Below are 18967 nucleotides of genomic sequence, written 5' to 3'. Positions count from 1 at the left end.
GAATATATTGTATATTATATGAGATACAATACTCCTAGCTATGTTTCTACAAGTGGTAGAAAATAAGAAATAGAATAATATATATTCTATACATCATTGTGAAAATGTTTAGAGGAAGTCCTGAATGAACAAGAGGAAAAGTATCAGCGATGCTTACAATCCTGAAAACAATGTATCTAATCACATGCTCAAAATGCTAGTGTTCAAAATGCTATGCCCTTCTCTCTGCTTTTTATTCTCCTGATCCTCCTTCCTAGTTTTGTTTGGCCAGCTTGTTGCTTCGCCCTGTGCTTGTCAAGGGAGAGAAATGGACGTTTTATTATGGGGTTTTCTTTGATTAGCTGTGCTGACTTGTGAGTCTGAGCACAATCATTGATGAAATTAGAGGAAACATTCCTTGTCATAACCAACACACTGGCTGATTTTCACACTAGATTGAATGCTGCTTAAACTCGGCCTCCCCCCACTTATGTCTGAATTTTCACATTATCTGTGGTACAGCTTATTGTAAAGCGATACCAGGATAACCAGCATGAATCTTAATATTTTTTACAAAAAAAAAAACAAAAACCAAAAAAACCCAAAAAACCCAAACTAAACACTTTATAAGCAGGGAAAAAAATCTAGAATAAATAAATAAATGAATGAATCAATCCAGCCTAAGAGAAAACTAATATAAATTAGTTGAGAATTTCACACTTAGGTTAGAATAAAAAAGCATGGCTTTACTAACCTCACTTTGTACCAGTTACTAGTTACTTCACTTGTACTAGCAGCAGCTTTAAAAAATACCTAATAAAAACCTATCCAAAAGTTGTGCTGTGGAAAGAACCAGTATTTAATTTTACCTTGCCATGGGTCAATTAACTATTTTTCCTACTTCAAAACATTTTTCCTAAGTTTATGGGAAGGAATTAGTCACCTTTCTTTGTTGCCATTATATAGAAATGTCAATTGCAGCTGCATGCCTTTCCATCAATGCATTAATAACTCATGCTTGTGTATTTTTACAGTATATATTACCATTTTATAATGAAATGTTAAATATTTTACTGGTATTTGTATTTTACTGTGATTTGTATTGAGCATTTGAAGAGTTTCTATTCACGAGAATATTTTATTTAAATGAATTTTTAAAATCACCCATTGCTTAAAAACTGTATTGCTATTTTGTATACTTATTGTCTTCCTTTCATTATGGTGATCAACATTTAGTCTGTTATAGTGTAATATCATGGATAGTGTAGGACTTTAATCCACTTTTTATTTTGTAAATTAAGGACAGGTTCCAGACCTCTCTTTGCTGGAAACCATCTCCATTCTAACTATATCATCAGTTGGTGAACTTCTCCCTTACAGAATAACCACTTTGATAGTAACTTCTCGACAATAGTATTATTGCATTATTTTCTCCAGTGCACTCTGCTACATCTGTTCTTACCTGGATATCTTAAATTCTACCTACTACCCATTATTACAATTGAAAAAAAAAGAAAAATTATACACACAAGAAGTCTTACTGAATCACTTCTCTTGACATGTGAATTTTTAAAATCTGAAATTAGCTGCTAACTGAAATTATACTGTTGTACTTCACACTACACAGAACACAGGATGCTTGCTTCCATGTTCATAGTTAAAATATGGAGTGTGCCTCCTTGGCTCCTCTTACTGCCAACACAGCTACGATCACCCATCAGGCAGGCTTTCAGCACTTAGAAACTTAAAAGGCTAGAAGTCACGCAAACATATATTGCAAATGCCATACTTTGGTATTAACAAAACTCAAGATCTAATTACAATTTTCCCCCTCTAATTGTTTAATGTACTTTCATTATATATGATTTTTGTTTATTGTTTGAATTTGTCACAACTTGGGTAATGAAAATTAATAAAGCACTGCCCTTGCACATTCTTTGTAGCGAACATTAGGATTTCATCAGTAAAACGTGATTAAGAACAAGAGGTTTTAGTGGTCCAAAAAACCTGATGACAACATTTTTGTTAATTTTTCCTTACATTTGCCTTTTTGTGAAATCCTCTTCTAATAATACTATCAACATTTGTCCCAATATAAATATATTTTTAAATGCTGCATAAATCAATCTTAACATTAGAAATGATCACATTTATTCTAAGACTTTCATTAGATAATATGTGCTTATATTTTGTACAAATGTACAGTTTCTTCTCACTGTCAGCATCCTCTGCCCACACTGGCATTTCCCACAGAGAAGACCAATTAATGTCCACTGTCATTTCAGTTATTGTATTGTACAACTACTTAATCATGTTCCAGCCCAGAGATTCTCTATAATTTCTTCTCACCATCCCCTTCCATGGTAGTTAACTCTGATGAAATTCTCATTTAGTATAAGAGGACTTAAGAAATTGGAGCCTCCAGTACTCTCAGCATAAGATCTCACACAACACTCATCACTACATTGTCTAATCCAGTTCTGGGTCAAAGTGACACCAGATTTTTTTGTACTTTTATCTTAAAAGATTATAGATTTGTTGACCAAATCCAATCACAAATTCATCCAATATTATTCTCAAAGGCAAAATTCTATGTAATAGTATAGATGTGGTTTTGAAGATGGGCTCATATTTCACAGGACAAGTAGAGGCAATACTTTAAAAACAGACGCCCCCAAAATCAAGAGATACTGTTCATTCAAATTTATGATCTAAAGTGAAATCCTGTCATCTGACTTCAAAAGCCAAAAGACTTTGCAGTTACCAGGGTGGATGTTTGAGTAATTGTGGTGCAGGTTATAGAGATTCCAGAGATTTACACCAAAGCACGGACACATGACGTGCAGTCATATTGGTGCGAAAAAAATGCATTGGCTTTCTGTTGTTAAGACTGATAACAAGTCTTTCTTTTGACACTACTTGTAAAATACCTTCCAGAGAAGTTCCTCAGATAACATATTTTAACAATTCAATCTGAAGCTATAAAGACATGGTTTTTGAAACATCCATACTGAGATAAAATCTTTAGGTTTTTTTCTTTCCCCCTGGGCAAATGGTCCTGTATACTGCTGTTACTTTGATCAGGTGCTGACTACAAGCTACAAAACATTATTATTGGTTCCAGATTAACTAACTTGGAACAGATTGCCAACTGCTAAATGCTGACATGCAATTAAACCAGCACTATCTGTGTTAAAAACCTACTTTATAGATGTAATAATAAAGATTGATAATAGAAATGATAATGTAAAAAAAATAATTATCTAGTAAGAAAAACTGTAGGTCATATCTCAGAAACAAATTATTCATTGATCATGCCTACTTTTTGAAAGATCCAATTTTGTAATTTCTGAGTTCAGAAATAATACTTTATATTTTCCCAATTGGTACTATCTTGATTTGAAAGTGTCCTAGTGATAGATATTGAGAAACAAGCTCCTCAGTCAGGAAACCCCTCAGAAGCAGCAGGAAAAAAAGATGGTACTTTTGTGGGATCATTGTACCTGAAAAGAATAGATTGGTATTCAATGATGGCAGATCTAAGGGATTCTCTTTATATCCTGACTTCCAAAAGTTCATTTTTATTATCACAAAATAACTTCATAGTGAAGCTGGAATTTTTTGTACTTAACTTCCACTAAAGGACTAGAAAGAAATGGGCACTATGTCCCAGCACTGTTAGCTATTTCAGAAGGGATGAGCTGCTTTCTGTGATTGCTGCCTCTGTAAAAGCTACAGAAGTTGTTCACGCAACCAGATTGAAACAGATAAATTATGAGTAGACATATGTAAAATAGGACATGGAGTTAGAGACAACCACCCTAAATAACTGGCCTGATATAACACAGAAAATCTGAGAGGCAGAGCCAAAATCTGGAGTCACTGCTCCCTACCAACCACATTGTAACTGCACATACTACCATTCCAAAGACAAAATCAAAACACCTCAAGTTTAAGACAAGTAATGACCGCCATTGCGATGGAATTATCAAATCAAAGATGGTCGTAAGTTTCTTATCACTTAAACTTCTGCAAAGAGAGCTCACTAATATATTCCATGTATATTTTGGGAGTTATCCTTAGGGGTTTTTTTAATAATCTACAACCTTAAAAAATATCACATCAGTACAAAGCAGTTCTGGAAGTTGCAAGTGACCTTAAATACAAATTAATAAAAAATAATATAAACAACTCTTGTGAGCTATATTTCTTTTTAACCCTTTACTTATTCTTTTTGTTTCATAATCCAAGTATTAAAAAGTAAAATAAATTGATCAAAAATGTGGCTTTCTGCAGAAGAACACATATATGAACAAATACATTTATGTGATGCTATTTCACTAATCTTGCAATTCCATGGGACTGCACTTGTCCATTTCCCAAAGGCTTAGCAGGTAATGCTCTGCAGTGAGGTTATGCACATTTAATTGTTTATATAAATACCCAGTAAGACTTTTTCTGTAAGCGTGAAGTATTACGAACAAGCCAACTGAACTGCATTTAACAGATGAAGCTACATTTGCCAAAAGAAACCCCCTACATTTTGTGATACACTATCCCTTCATTGCACTTGTTTGTATATCCACAAATTCACAGATTCAATAATTTGTGATTGTGCTTCCAGTTATTAGCGAGAAATAGTCCAGTTGAACAGGACAATTACTTACATCTCTGTCATGTCTGAAGTAATACTTACTGCTTTGGACATAGCTGAATTTTGTGTCTCCTAGCAGTTGGATTTATAGTAACCTATCTCTGTCATCAAAGGATGGAGATATCTATATCTACATAATCTATAATTATTATTTCTTCAACAATTATTTGCAAAGTTGATGCAGATTTCTGCCCAAATGTGTACAACTACGTAATGAATGCAATTATTAATTTTTCCTTATATACAAAAAAAGGTCTTGGAATATAGGTCAAACCAAGGAGTCTCACTATTTAGGAGAACACATCTCCTCCTTCCCCCAAACCCCATGATGATATTATCATTTTATTTCCTATAGTGGTCTTTTCTTTATGTTTTATTTAAAATGTTAATGGAGTGTATCTGCAATTCAGATAATTTATCCTTAAATCACTGTTCTCCAGAATAATGCACTGTGAGCACTGTAATACACAGGCAAGTCCTCTTAAAGAACATGCATCAATTCTCTTCCCTTATGAAGCACACTGCAAATGCCCTCTAACAGGGCACAGCAGCATTACATAAATCATCTTATATGAAAAATTAACATGACATCAAATATTTATAAATATTAATGTGTATGTTAATATAACCAAAGCTGTAACAAACAATCATAACCTTGCCAAGTTTCTTAGGACAGGCGCCGCTGATAATGATATCCATTATCTCTGGGGGAACGCGCAATTATGAAAGTATACATGGGATGCTATATTGTTATCTGCTTTTAAGTTCATCCATTAAACACTCCACCTCACACTGGATGTTAACCCTCCCCTTAGCTCTTTGTCAGGTACTATTTTCTGTGTGTTTACATATCCATGTGAATGAAAGATGAACAGCTCCTAAATGAATACTATTTCCCTACTTCATTAACACATGCATCTAATTTCATATCACACATTCCTTTGCTCTATGGCAATTACACTTTATAATGTCTGATATGCACCTAGCTACCTATCTGTCTATCTATCCATTTATCCCTCTGTCCTGTGCATAGCATAGCTCTCACAGGAATTTGCAAACTCCTTTGATTTATCTTTTACCATCCTGCATTTATGCTATTATGATTAAAGGTCTGACAGTATTTCCAATGAAAATTTTAATATTTCTGGCTTAAAAATTATTCCATATAAAATTAGATTCACACCTAAACATAAAGAAAGTAGAATACATTTAATTGTAATCAAATGTGACCAGTTGCTGGTAGTTTCAAGTGCTTTTTATTATCATTGCTTACTGCTTCTGCAGTGACAGAAAATAAAATTTTGACCCACACCACAAAATTAAATGTGTTTCTCCAAGAGACAAGACTGAAGGTTTTGCAGCTGTGCTTAGCACATGTGAAAAAGAGATGATGTCCCAGAAAAATTCATTCAAGTTTTAAGATTCACACCCGAGGCTAAGTGATGCTGATTACCATTTACAATGAACAATGAGTTGTGCCTCTTTTTTAATATACAGATTCAAATACACAAGAAGACTTCCCATTACTTACTTTTCAAAGACCACAATAAATACAGATTCAGTAAAACCAGTCACTGAAATACTATACAGTGTGAATATCCTTTATCAGACCAGAAAAATAAAATCAAAATAAGCATCTTCACACAATAACATTCTCTTCCTTACGATTATTACCAGTACTATTATCAAGTGTGAATATAGCAAAGCCTATTTTAGAATTGTTTGAGAAAACAGGCTTTTAAAAACAGGCTTAACAGCTAGAATATTACTATCTTTATTTCACTGAGGAGCCAATCAAGGCACAGAGTAGGTAAAAGACTCACTCAAAGTGGGGGACAAAAGGTGTTTAGCTCAGGCAGGCAGCACCTGGAAGCACGGACTGCAGTGAAACCATGTCCAGTGCTGCTGTCACACAAACCCAATGTCCTCCCAGAGTGATTACTTGTAAAGGCTTGTGCATGATAGTTGAATATCAGTGTAATGATTCAGCTTAGATTAGCAATATTTTTAAAATCTGGGAACACTTGGGTTTAATTCATTCAGCCAGGAGAGCCAGCAGCTCCTAAGGGAGGAAGTGAAAGGTGCTTGCTTTTTAAGAACTACCTGGGTTTGGTAGTTCTTAATGTTTAAGTAGTTCAGTAGTACAGTCGCTTAAAGTATGTTCTTAGTTTCACATTGGTCACTCTGAAGTGGAAAAAAAATGAAAAGAAAACCAAGGACTTTTTTCTTTTTTGAGAGGAAGCAGAATAAAATAAAAGTACTCGGGTTTCAATGAAAACATGGCCTGGGGAATTTTGCCATTTTAAAATAAGAATTTAGACTGTTCTAATGATAATTTTAAATTCCCTTTTTTGTTGGATTGCCCACTTCAAAATAGGGAAACCAATCCTTTCTATTATATTTGAAACAAGGCGAAACCACAACATGAGCCTGAATTTCGAAAAAAATTATGAGGGACAAACTTTTTATTTTCAGGGGATTTGTACCTTTAAATTTGTTTATCAGCTCCTAAATGACAAAGTAGTAATAATCCTAAACTAATCCTGGGAGATTTAGGTAAGTTTTTCTCTCTGTCTTTTCCCACTTCTTCCATTTATTTATTTATTTTTTAAGGGAATGGAGGTGTAGTATAAGTTCAGGATTTAAAGATTTTGATTCAGTTACAGATCCCTGGAAAAATTAGGGGGTTTTCCCCTGAATTTTACGGATAAATGGGATTGTTAGCAGTTTTACCAATGTGAAAGCCCATTTAATTTTTGTTTATAGCAATACTTCACAGTTTATGCCAGTTGAAGTTTTTATTAACCATTAAAGTTTAAGGTATAATTATGCAAAGATAAACTTTTTAAAATAAGATCATTATTCATACATCTTATGTTTTTTAAGATTGCAGATAAGAAAAATAATGCAATGCACATCTCAGATCAATTGTATTATAGTCTTCAACACCTTTTCAGCACATTGTGAACAAAAGTTTTTTTTAAATAAAAAAGGATAGAAAATATCCATCATTATTCTATGTATCAAATGTAAATCTTTGCATAAATCAAAGCATACAGCAGCATAGGCACCAAAAGCATCTTATTATTTTCATTTTTGTCTCCTGCTAATATTTGAGTCTGCCAGATGTATTTGCCATTCTAATATTACTACTTTTTTGTCATAACCATGCAGTCATATATTTATAATTCTTTCTTTTTGTAAAATGGGTGTCATTAGTGGATCTGTAAATTAGATGCAAGAGATTCAAATTGCAGAGCCCATGTTATCTCTAAGGATCAGAAAACAAATTTCACAGAGTGTGAAATACAACCCCTTTTCTCACATAATGATGCTGATCTGAAGAGAACTTTTTGTATATGCAGTTTTAAATTTCCACCTATAAAAAGTCAATACTTGTCAAGAACTAATATCACCCTTGATTGAAGTTAGAAACCAGCATTGTAGTTGCCCTATCACATAAAATCACCAGTAGAGTTTTTCTTAAAAAATACTTCTGTAGTTCCTACCCTTTCTTTCAGAATACTGAAAATGGAGAGTCAAAACTCTTTGGTGATTTACATACAGTGACATCTAATTCTCACAGTAAAACACGGGAACTTCAATTTGGTAGCTCCCACATGTTCCCTAGTTTTGTGAAAGGCTAACAGCTAGCTGAAATTGTTTGTTCTGTCTCATAAGAAAACTAAAAATTGCATTATATTCCTTCTTCTAATCGAGTCTCTTTTAATGCCAGAGTCCTACATAATAATTTCCACATGAGGAAATACCATATTCCTATACTCTAGATACATGCTAGATTAATGCAGACATTTTACATAAAGAAATCCTACTTTTACATAATATATACCTCCTATATTCTTTTATTAATATTAGCCATGTGGAAATATAAATGCTTTATCCAATTTACTGATAACATTCAAAATTCTTACGTAAAAAGACTAACTGGAAAAGTATCAATTAAAGAATGGAGATTAATTAAAAATTAATTATTTGCAAAGTTGATGCAAATTTTTAAATCCACTTTTAAAAATATGGTTTGTTCTTTCTTACTGATGCAGTGATGATTTTAAAATTTCTTATTAATTTCCCTCTGAACAAAACTGTGATATTTAAAAATAAACTGTTTACAATTTATACATTTTTAAAAATAAAAGCTACAAAAGTAATAGCTAAAGATACACATATTATCTGATCTGCCTGCAATCTCTTTTCATTGTAGCATTGGAAAGACTGAAGCAATTTTTCATACAAGTGTGCACCACGAAAAAAATACTGGAAGCTCCTTCTGAATGAAGAAGGCCTCTATTAGCCTTTAAAGATCCTTCAGAAAATGCCACTGAACCTATGGGCTTAAAAAAGAGAATAATGCTAGAATAATGTCCTATTCTAATGTGGACACTGTGATACCTGCATGACTAATTTAGGTATGACAACAGCACAGATTATTCGAAGCACGAGGAGAAATCTGGATTTCACTTAAATGAGTGGAGAAACAGTTGGTCTTTTGCCATAGTGGACTGTGCTCAAAAATCAGCTAAAACTGGGCTCAGGAGTGAATCAAGGATCTAAGGCTGATGAAAACTAAGCATGTTACCAAGGTGACATACTTCAGCTTGGTGGCACAGCTGTACCGTTACTGAAATATCCTAATTCAAACAACCTGTGGTGTGCTGTTGCTCAAAGACAACCAGCTTTCTCCACCTGACAGACACTAAGTTGATGTAATGGCTAACAGAAACAACACAATGGGCAGAAAAAGATGTGTGTTTTCCACAAGAAGGAATTAGGATAGGGATGAGAAAAAATATTAATTATAATGACATTTTTAATGCCTTCCTCATATTATAAAGCAGCTAATATTGTACTTCTATATAATTACATTCCTAATTGTAAAACAATACTTATGAAGTTCTTAGTGCCAAGGAACCAGCTTCAAGAGGGAGAGTGTTTTCAGAGAGGCATGAAGGCCTTAGTCATAGAGATTACCCAAAGAAAGGGAGATCAGCAATTTATCATCTGTAAGGCAGAAGATTTATTCCTGAAGAGCTGGGAGGCTGGACATAGGCACTGGGAGACTTCAGCTACAAATAGGAGAGCCAAGGGCTGTACTCCAGCTCATTAACATACATTGTACCGATCTCTATTCTCTTGCTCATAGTAGTGGTTTTAAATTTCAACAGTTGCATTCCATTAACACAAGAACTTCGTTACCCATAAACATATGGTTAAGTAGAGGTTCTAGGTTTGTATACTCAAGGATATAGCAATCAGATAAATGAGATGAGATAGAATTCACCTATGTTTCTTCCTTGATGGTTTTCTGTTTCCCTCTTATTTTTGGCAGCATTTACTTAAAATATTTCAGGCCTCAGACTTAATAAGGTAGCATCTAGTACCATTCAGAACATGACAGTGGTTGGGGTAAGCACACATTACAATTCATTTTGTGAACGAGGATCTTTCTCAAGGCATCCAGAATGAATCTTTTCAGTCACATTCCTGCCTGGGTGGGTTCAAATGATTTGATGATCATTTTTTTGTTGTAAAGTCAGCATATAGTAGAAACAGTGTAGAGAGAAATATTGAGAAATTCTTTTGATGTAGTATTCATGAAGTTAACATGGTTTTAATTAAAAATGGCTTAAAATTAACAAAGTGAAGTATTTTGTTTCGGTTTGATTAATTTGTGGTTTGTTATATACTTACTTCCACAGCATGACTAAGACTTTTCAGCAGATTGCAATGGAATGAAAAGGATACAGAATCCCCAAATTTATCTGAGTCTCACTTCATCAATGTTAATGACATTTCACTTTTTTCCTTTAGATCTGAATTTGTCTTTTGTAATTTAGATTCATTTTAGCACTTGAAGATATATAAAAAATATTTTCATTTGAAAAATATTTATCACAGCTGTTGCTGACTCAACCCAGGGAAGGGCACTGCCCTTTCTCCTGCAGCAGAGATGGTGATTCAGGAACAGTAAATTATCCTGGTGAGATGATGAGTTTCTGAACAGAAGTTTCCATCAGCCAGCCAAAGCAGCTAGCTAGAGTCCAGATAGGAAAGTAAACAGAATTATTGGGAAAAAAAAAAAAGGAGGAAAAAAAAAAAGGAGGGGAAACTAGATTGGATCTAAAAAGCAGTATTAATAATGCATAAGAGGGAAAATACACACAGGGAAATTTCTTCAGAGCCCAGCTATATTGCCTAGTGACAGACTCATTGTTACCAATACAGCAGGATTTCCCCCCTTCTCCAAGAAGGTCATAGTTTAAGTTTTTACTGCAATCTGAAGTAGGACTATGTCCATATTTCCCCACATCAGCCAACAATAGCAACACTGGGAACACGGAGGGGTTGTGGCAAAACCAGAGGCAAATTCAGCTGTTATGAGGGAAAAAAAAAAATAAGCAAGCTACAGGCTAGGACTTGGTTGAAACTGGAAATGAAATTCCCAGAAAACTCAGGAATCTCTGAAGTGCAGTGTTGTCAAAGACTCTTTAACCACATACAAGCTCTCTTAGGCTGTACACAAAAAGCATGTAGTAAGAGAGGCATAACTAGAAATATAGGATTTTAAAATTGCTAGAGTAGCTCTATATTTGAAACAGGGTTGGAGAAGAAGTGAGGCTAGCACTTGAATTTCAGCCTTAGTGGATTAAACTCAGCCCTGTTCTTAGGCTCACTATACACTGCCTGCACCTTTGCACAAAGACTATTTAAACATCACTTAAAAATTAGTACTTGCCTCCTTTACAGCCTTCTTCTACAGCATTAATTACTTCATGAGTTTCAAGAACCATCTGTGATTTGAAGCATTAAGATACTATGACAATGGTCATTTCTACTGCTGTACGCACACCAAAATGCAAGAATGCTTCTGTCTCTTTTGTGGGACATTCATAATCTCTCTGTGTGGCTGTCCAGTATCATATAGAAGCTTGATAAAATGGTAGATGTGGAAGCTACATTTAAAGCTTCATTTGTGCAATCTTAGGAATTAATTAAAGCAATAATAATTTCTATGCCCTTCCTCCCACCCCCAATCCACAGACTGAGGAAATAAAAAGTGTTCTGAAAGTTTTGCAACTCTCAAAACTCATGAAAACACTGTTCTCAGCAGACCTGTAATGCACCAGGAGTATAGTGTTCAATCTCCAAGCAATTTCTCAGTGTCTTGGAGTATAAACTTGATCAGGAGATGAATAATTCTTTAGATGCTGAAATCTGTTGGGACTACATTGAGCCTTAAGAATTAAAAATAATTCTTCTGGTGGATGTCCAGAAAGAATTTGGATTCTGATTCAGTATTGTCTTCATGCATACCACAGCACAAAAGTACTAATTTTTATTACAAAGCAATAAATGGCATCTTTTCCATAATAACCCTGACAAGTAATTTTCTATAGATTTACACTTGAGATCCCTGGATGAAACCCTTTTGCAATCAGCACAATGATATACAAACAGAGAAACTCAACATTTCTTTCCCCTATTGCTCAGCTGGTGAAGTTGTGTGTGGAGCACTGCTGATGTTTCTCTATGCTTCCATCAGATTGAGCAGTGCTGCAGAGGTCAGCTCGGAGCATCACAATGACCAAGTACAAGTCCATGGTAGCCAAGGTCACGCAAAACTATCCCTGCATTGAGAGCTGTTTTGTCCTCCTTGTTTATTAATGCTGATCTAGCCATACTAATGGATTTAGCTCGTAGGGGGCTGGGCAAAGAATGAGAGCCGCTGTTTCTCAGCTTCCATTCTTCATTAATAGCGTCTGCAGCTACAGCAAACTGGTACAGTACACACTCAGAACTTACAGGACAAAGGGCTCCAGTGCTTAAGAGCCACATGCATTCATTTTGAGAATCCAACACACTCTGCAATGTGTTGCTGCTCACGGATATCAGCTGTGGCATTATATGTTAACAAAGGACTTCTTTCAGTAACATCTCTTCAGACTCCTTCATCTCAAAGTGACAACCTAAGGACAGATGTTTACTACATGAAAAACAGGTTTATTTTAAAAAAACAGTGGTATATTTAGAACAAAAAGAAAATATGTTTAGATATCAGTGATGCAGTCCCTATGCTTAAAAAGCTTCCAGTTTGTTACCTAAGCGCTGCAGAATCCTGAGTCCCACAAGAAGGCCCATTACAAGCAGCAGAAATATATAGATCTGTCAGGTAAATCTGTGCAGATAAACATCTCAGACTGAATACTTATTTTTAAAAATCAGAGGAATCTTGGCATATGCAGTGCTCTGCATTCCTGTCACTACAGCTAGGTAATTGAATTTACTAGCCAAACCCCTAGAATGTTCTTACAGAAATTCCCAAAGCAGAAGTGGTAGTTCATAATTTAATTCCCAGTGTAAATCCATATAAATTATGTGTTTCAATGTTAGATGGAAAAAAAAAAGCCAAAAACTCCTCAGACCCAAAACACTTCCCCTTGAATATCTATTAATTAAAAAAAAAGAAAAAAAAAATCAGGGCTCTCATATACCTGAATAACTCCACATCAACAGAGAATAAACTCTTAATCCTAGTAACGGCATATAGGCAAGTGGGAGGAGAGGAGCACTCTGGTGATGAAAGAAGTGCCAGAGAAAAAAAAGGAGAAAAATATAAAACTATACTAATTAAAAAAAAAAAAAAAAAAAGAAAAAGCAATTTGATGAGATGGTGATTTTGGAAACCACATGTTATCTGAATGGAAACCCACCAAGAGCAACCTGACAGTGCCTGCAAAACAGGTTCTATTAACAGAGAAATAAAATATATAAAAAAGAAATTGTCACATGGAACTCATTGCAGTACTCAGTATGATAGCAGTGGTTCTGGATAGTCCTTTAGTAAAAGAAAATGTTTAATTTCTGAGAAAATTAAGACAAGATTGAATCTTTAATTTTACATAGTAATAGTTTAATTTTGGATAGTAAAAAGGTGTCTAAAAGGCAGTTAGAAAATTAATAAATAAAACTCAGTCTGGTGTAACTTGATTTTATTAAACAATGGTGGAATTGTTTTCCTTTCAGAGTATTGCCATTAAAAAAATTAATTTAGGTTTACTTTGTTCTCATTATGCTAAAAATTTCTATTTACTTACTAACATTTTGGTTCTCTCTCTAGTTTGTCGTGTAATTTTCTTATTCTAATTTCATCTGTTATCTGAACACACACAGATGTATATTCAAATTTTTACTTGTTTCACTGTTGCCTGTCGACAACAAATATTTGTATTTAACTGATGTTGAGTATGTGCAATATCCAATATTCATATATCTGATGGCCTAAAATGTTGATATAGTCTAGAAAGTTTGGTCAAATTTTAACAGCTTCATGCATCTTATTGCAAAATATATAAAATTGGGAAAAAAGAGAAAAAAAAGGATCAGCTTTTAATTCCATGTACAACCTTACCACACATGTGTAGAAAATAAACATTTCATATGAATTGCATTTCAGTGCTTTGCAAACTAAAGTAATATATGCTTTTCATTATTTTACTAAAATTAAAAATGAGCTTACAGAAGTATCTTTAAAATTTCATATTGTTTAAGCTTGTTTGGGCATGGCAAATCATTTCAGCATGATGAATGCCTATGCAGCAATCAGAGATACTTATAGATCCTGCAACACTTAAATTCAGAGCTAAGAGAAACAAATACTTTCATTTTTATGTAAGCCATTATTAGAATTTACTTCGAAGAAGTCTGACATACTATGTCCTATTGCTTTAATATAAGCTATGTATTAGAAAATAGGTTTTTCTCTGTGTTGCATGGTATTTGCAGCAGTACAAGCAATTGCATAACATTGTAAAAGCACAAAGAGGTACAGCCACCATGGGCAAAGTGAAAGGATTTTTGACCTACACTTGGACAATCTAAAGAAAAAGGACTACGATAAAAGGCCTTGGGAAATCCCACTAAAAATACCTACAAATGTCTTTTGTAAAATGGTTTTAAAAGCAGTTTCTATTTTTATTTGAGGGCCACATAAGGAATTTTGAGTTTTTGAGTTTTCCTTCGTGGCACTAGGCATTAGCCCGTTAGCTTACATCAGTATAAGCACATTGATTTCCCTGGGATCCTGAACCTTAGCGCAGAGACGGCTCAGGACCGAAAGACACCTGGCATTCATCACCCAGGGTGGGCAGCTCACCACCAAAGTGAAGGCAATTTGATTACCTATTACAAATGCTGGAATTTCAGAAAGCACTTCAGAGCTATAACATATTATCCTTTAGTTCTTCTCATTTGTTAAAAACATCTCTTTGCATTTCATATTGAAAGGAAAAAAAAAAGCACTCCAAAGCAATCATTCACTGGAATAATTCTTCATGCCTTTAGACTACACTAGAGATTGGAAAGTTGCTCCAGGTTTGGTCATCATCTCAGATTGTAGCAGTCTTTCTGAGCTGGTCTCCAAGAGACTTTTCATTTACTTTTGACTGATAAATTGATGGGATTTTTTCTGTTTCAAATATACATAAATATCTCAATTTTACATTAAGCTCTTTCTGTATTTTCTAGAGGTAAACTTAGGCTTATTTTCATAAGTTTCCCTAAAGCTCCTTTCAGGTTACCCAGAAATGCTAATGTATCCTATTTATAGCATAGGTGGTTTTCTTTTCATGTATTTGTGTACTTGGTGGTGGTCTATTTGTGTGTGAAAAACAGTTTTAAAACTAGCAGTTGTCTGCTAAACAGAAAAAAAAATATTTATTCCAAATACATATTATGTATTACATTTAATACACTAAGTTTCTTTGTTTTTAATGGAGAAAAAGTATGAAAAATTTAAGGGGAAAAAAAAAAGAGATAATGCTTTTCATTTCTTTTTCAGTAAGCCTTAATATTAAACTAATCATCAGGGAGCCAAATGGACAAAATTTCTTTCATCTTGGTGTCAGCAATAAACAAGCAATTATATCCTTTCTTTTTGGTAGACAAGCACTTAGAATAGGAGTGGACAGCTCCTCTCACGTAATAAAATAATTATTTATATAATGGTGGGAGAAAAATGTCATTTGTACATTTGCTTTTCTCTTTTAGCCAGCATATTTCGCTGAGAAGAATATATCTCAAGGAAAAATAAAATGTAGAACTTCATGCGGGATACATCCAATTTGAATGTTGTTGGAATGCCACCTTGATATTTTATTACAGGCACACTATCTCTTATTTTTTCCCCTAGAGGTGAAAACTGTCTCTTTCTTGTACTGTCCTCAGTGACTGTCCTTACACACTTGTGTGTTAGGTGACAGAAGTGACTCTGCAGTGCCTGAGCTTTACAAGGAAAAGGTATTCAAAGGGTGGTTCTGTTCTCTGTGGTTAGCCAAAGGATGAGCTGTATCCTGCATGATTTTCCTCATTTCAGGGAAGCAGAGCCAGCAAATATATACAGGGAAAAAATCTACAAATTAAAAAAAAAAAATCTGCTACTTACTATCCAATTTTTTTCCTCTCGAAACAGTCCTCTGTGCTGCTAGAATAGAGAATGATAATTCATGTACAGGCTGTTATCTGACTACTGAGCCAAATTTCTCATAGATCTGCTTACCGTTTCTAAGTACAAATTCCTAAGCCATAAGCTGAAAGCACAAAAAAAAAGTTTATTTGTCTATTATTTTCAATAAAACTTGAATCTGTGAGAGGAATTGCAGAAAATTTGCCAGCTATACTAGTGAAGGAATATTCTTCCTTTATTTTAAAACCAAAGCAAAGGAATTGAAAGGTTTTTCTCCAGTAAGTTAACATAAAAACTCAGAAAACATGATCTTTAATGTTGCATCTCACTGTAAAATCTAGGCATTTAGAGGATCTTTTTTAAGCATTGTGATGGTACACAAACCAGCTAAAATACAGCTTTTGCAGTCAGCATACCTGAAACACATGACTATAGACAAACACATCCTGCATATTACTTCTACCCTCTCTTGCATTTCCCCCAGAAAATTACATAGAGGAAGATAAATGGACACATTTTATCCATGTATTTATGTTTGGACAATAGTGATCTTTTAAGTTAAAAATATATTCAGAATATTGCAGATTTGTAAATAATAAATCCTTTGATCTTGTTCATTGGCTTTTTATCTGACTCATGCTGAAGCTGTCAACTGTTACACATCTAAGAAAACATCATCATATGCATTCACTAGAACAGACTGAAATGAGTAGTTTTAGATAATTTAATTAGGTTATAGGGTTTTTAATATAATTCAGTAAGTATGTGAACTTTTAACTTGTGTTAACTCAATTTCCTCATGCTTTCATTTACCATTTGTTGAGGACATTAAAGTGATTAGCCAAAGCCCTTCCAGCTCTTAATGTTCTCAATAAATTCTGGTTTAAATTGACTGTCACTTTCTCGCTATAATAAAGTAGGTATTTGACATCTCAGAAGGAACCTGACTACTGCCTATTACATTTTCTTGAAGCATATTTTTCTAGTTCCACAAAATCAACAGAAGTACAGTTATACTAAAGATTGTAATGAGTAGCAGAGCAGGTAGATGAGGTGGACAAGTACATTCTCAGAGTCCCATAATTCTTTTGGGAAATTAAAATGATATGGCATGCCTTTTGTTGACAAGCTATACAACATTATAATAGTATTTAGTTGTTTTGTTACCAAGTTATTAGCAGTTTCTGAACTCCCTTAGAAAATATCCAAAATATCCAGCTTGTTACCAATAGTTGACTGTTCTGCAACACAACTACAACAGCAGCGGGTTTTTTTTCTGTTGAGTTCAAAGATTAGTGTGGGCCAAGTGCCTTCAAAGCCAATCTGCTGAACTGCAAAACGGCACACGATAAACTCCGCAAATTTATGTTTAAAAATTTCCAAATGCTTTTCTGTCTTTTTAAAATTTATTCAAGTTATTGTAAGATATATCCATTACTTACTTGGTCAAGTAAAGATCAGGAATGCCATATGGAACAGAAAAAGAGGAGATTTATAGCCTTAAGTCTCTCACTTCCTTATCATACTATGTATTCATATCACAGATGTGTATCTCAAAAATATCTGTATTTTGCAATCATGGCCCACAGAGCACTCAGACTGTGTAGGCAAATAGTAGTGTGCTAAACCAGCATTTTCTGAGAAAAATTCTGCCTTCATATGAACTCGGCATATTGGTGAGGTTTTTCCCACTATGACTTTTTCTTTCATTCTATTTTGGCTCCCTCTCTCTAGTCTTCTTTCTCAAAACTCCAGTACACCTTGATCTGATTTTCTGCCTCATTTCAACACTTGTGGTCCTCTTAATTAATCTCCGATTTATTTTTCAAGACAAATCATTTTGAAAAGTGACAGTCTTTTGTCTTTCCCTCCTGGTAACTAGATTTTGGTAATACCAACTTGAAATCTTCTTAAGCGTCTTGTTCTGGGTTCTCCATGGATTGAGATGAAGAGCACAGCTCTCCCCTGCAACAAATCCTTCCTCTACAGATTGTCTTAGCTTCTTTTGTATTGTGCTATTTATCAAGGCATTAATGAAGCATCACAAAAATATGAGCCTCCAGTGCCTATGTTCACACTTGGTTTCTAGGACCCTATTGTTCTAAAACACTGACCTCAATGGGAAAACTTGAGTGTTAAGCACTTTTCAAATATCAGCACTACTAAAAAAGAGGTTTCAATCTGGTCTTAGAGCCTAAACTCAGGTTGCCTTTTTTTTTTTAATTTTTCAGAACCCTGCCCTAGTTTTTCTTCATGGTAATTTCTTTTGAAAAAGTACTTTGACATCAGCAATTTCTCAATCACTCTTATACCATTATCCATTCCCCATTAAAAATATAAATTCCTATTCTCTCACAAAAATGTTTTTATATTCAATATTTTTATAGTTCCAAGCTTATTTATTTTTATGTGAGCCATTTTTCTTTCACACCAATACAAAAGGATCTGCCTTCTGACATCTATCTTCTCTCATTCTTAGCTTCATCAACAATAAAATTCGTAATATTCTGTATGAATAAAATGCAACAAAAAGAAATGGTCTTGTGTTTTGTCTTCCCCCCACCCTTTTTAGCTCATACAGCTTTAAACCCAAACCACTATTTATCCGTAGCTGAAATTTCACAGGGTAATTATATAAACAAAAGAAACACTATTTTGAAATAAATCTCTAAAATAAATTCACAACATCAAAAGGAATTTGCACATAAATTTTCATAATAGTAGACTTTGGGAACATACAAGTCTTCTAACTGTCTACCTGCTGTATTACTGTAGTAGACCAATAGAAAGTCAGACTTTAAAAAGGCTTCAGAACATTGTATTTATGTAACAAAGTATTTAGCACAAGGAGGAAG

General features: G+C 34.1%; 1 protein-coding gene across 25 annotated transcripts in view; it reads right to left on the bottom strand.

Moving 5' to 3' along the window:
- The window catches only part of TENM3 (teneurin transmembrane protein 3), a 1290895-nt gene that overhangs the window by 420871 nt on the left and 851057 nt on the right, over window positions 1-18967 (bottom strand). The gene's annotated exons all lie outside the window — the stretch shown is intronic.

This window comes from Passer domesticus, chromosome 4, assembly GCF_036417665.1.
Source record: "Passer domesticus isolate bPasDom1 chromosome 4, bPasDom1.hap1, whole genome shotgun sequence".
Lineage (NCBI taxonomy): Eukaryota > Metazoa > Chordata > Aves > Passeriformes > Passeridae > Passer > Passer domesticus.
This window is presented reverse-complemented; position numbering and strand designations above follow the sequence as displayed.